The 2,500-nt window shown below is 44.5% G+C and overlaps 1 protein-coding gene across 1 annotated transcript in view; it reads right to left on the bottom strand.

The window, feature by feature from the left end:
* oatx (organic anion transporter X) overlaps positions 1-2,500 on the bottom strand; it is a 34,756-nt gene that overhangs the window by 19,600 nt on the left and 12,656 nt on the right. The window lies entirely within an intron of this gene.

The raw sequence follows: 2,500 nt of genomic DNA, 5'->3' as shown, positions 1-2,500 counted from the left end.
AGTGTCCTTCTTACGTCTAAAATCAATAATCAATTCTTTGGTTTTCGATACGTTTAAATCCAAAAAGTTACAGTCACACCAGGAAATAAAATCAGTTAGGGCGCCCTCATGGTTTGATTCTGAACCATAGAGGAGGGACAACAGTGCAGTGTCATCTGAAAACTTAATCAGATAGCTATCCTCCTGCCTGCTCCTGCATTCATCAGTGTATATGATACAAAGTAAGGGCGAAAGGACGCACCCTTGGGGTGAACCCGTGAAAGTGGTTACAGAGTCAGAGAGACGGCCATTGACAGACTCTTTGCTCTCTGCCAGTTAAGAAATCTAAAATCCATGACACAAGCTGTTGAGACAATTCAAATTTAGACACTAGCCTCTCTGTGAAGAGATGTGGCTGCATTGTGTTGAATGCTGAAGAAAAATTCAGCAAATAGGAGCCTGGTCTGGGCTTGTGGCTTCTCTAAGTGTTTGTAGAGGTGATTAAGTATGAAAAGCTTTGCGTCCTCTACACCTCTCCCTGTCTGATAGGCAAACTGTAATGACCCTCTATAGAAGACATGACCAGGCCTTTAACGATTTTCGCAAAGATTTTCATTATTAATGACGTTAATGCAACTGGTCTGAATTCACTGAGCTGTTTAGGATTAGATGTTTTTGGGATGGGAATCACAATAGAAGATTTCCACATGCCAGGAATTTGGTTACGATCAAGTGACATTTGAAAGACATGCTGGAGGACACTGTTGATCAGCACAATATCAAAGTGTACGCCCACAAATGAGGTCTGGACCAGGGGCCTTCCTTATATTGACCCGTTTTAAAAGATCTCTAACATGACCCTGCTCAAAGATAATGTTAGAATCAGAGATAAGAGACTCTCTGAGGAGGGAAACGTTACCAGAAAAGTCATGCATTTCAAAGCGGGAATAAAAACTACTAAAAACATTCGGAAGGTCAGTCATGTTTATTCCCTCAATTTTAATAGGATTCCTGTCACTTCCACTACTTCCCTGAGAGATGGAGGACATTGTCTTTATTCCTTTCCAAGCTGCCCGAAGATCTCCACTGGTGTATTTGTGTTCCACCTTATCCCTATAAACTCTTTTAGCTTTCCTTATCTCGTATAAAAGATGTGTTTCTTCATGTTTATGACATTTTTTAGTTTCTTGGTGACCCACGGTTTGTTGTTAGGAAATATGGTAATTTCCTTACAGGCGATATTAGAGTCCAAACAAAAAGATATATAAGAGGAAACAGTTAATGTCAAATCATTTAAATCCACACATGAAGTATAAAAGACCTCCTAATCTGTCAAATCGAAGCACGTCTGTAAGGTGGCAATGCTGTTCTCTGTCCAGCATCTTACTGTTTTTACTGTACGCGCTTGCTTCTTACAGATGGGTTTGTAGATCGGCATCAGCAGGACACTGCTGTGGTAAGACGCTCCAAAGGGAGGCATGGGCAGGGACCTGAAAGCACCAGGCACTGAGCCATTACACTAGTCACTTGTGGAGTTTTTCAAAGTTGTTGCACAGGTGACATATTGCTCATACGTCTTCAGAGTCCTGTGTATCTGGCACTGATTAAAGTCTCCCAGAATAAATTTAGGTGCGTCGGGTGAGATGGCATCGAGTCTGTTAGTTACCTCTGCGATCAGCTGTGTGGCTGCAAAGATGCTGGCCCGCAGGTGTATGTAGACGATGGTGAAGAAGCTGGGGGAAACTCCCTTGGCAGATAAAAGGGCCGAAGGGAAATGGATAAGAGCTCAAGGTCGGGGGTGCATATTTCCTCCTGAACTGTGACGTTATTACAGTACCTCACATTTATGTAAAAACATAGTCCACCTCCGCAGGTTTTGTTCATTATGAGAGGTGACCGGTCCATCCGGACAGGGTGCCCAAAGCCGCTGATGTGCAGATCCGAGGCTTTCAGCCACGTCTCTGTAAAAGCCAGCAAACATGTGGCTCTAAAATCACGCTTATATGTAGCGTAAGCCTCTAGTTCATCCATTTTATTCCGGATGGATTGGACATTAGAGAGGAGTATAGTCAGGAGCGGAGGAAGCCGGCATCGGTTATCCAGCCCATATTTCCTCAGTCTGCATTGGACACCTCCTCTCTTCCCTCTCTTCCTCCAGCGCTTTTTGGACTATATTCCACCTGTTGCTGCCAAGATATCACTCCGTAGCGAGTGGGGAACGGCCGGAATTGCATTGCCTGCTGTCAGTGGTTGCAGGTCAAGCAATATCTCCCGGCTGTAGGTGATCCTGTAGCCAGCCACGCTGCCGTCAACATCTAGTCCCCAGGCAAACCGACTTAAAAGAGTCCAAAGTGCCACAAGGACGCCAACGTAGATGCACCTCATATTAAAGACTTCCACACAAGCTCCAGAGTGATAAAAAACAGTGTTAAAAAAACACAACGAACAATTACCACGACGCACAGCTGCTCCCAGGTCGCACAATTGTGAGCGCCGCGGAAGTTCAACAGACAGACAGACA

This window comes from Epinephelus lanceolatus, chromosome 11 (assembly GCF_041903045.1).
Source record: "Epinephelus lanceolatus isolate andai-2023 chromosome 11, ASM4190304v1, whole genome shotgun sequence".
Lineage (NCBI taxonomy): Eukaryota > Metazoa > Chordata > Actinopteri > Perciformes > Serranidae > Epinephelus > Epinephelus lanceolatus.
Note: the sequence above shows the minus strand (reverse complement) of the source record. Positions and strands in the feature narration are given on the sequence as shown.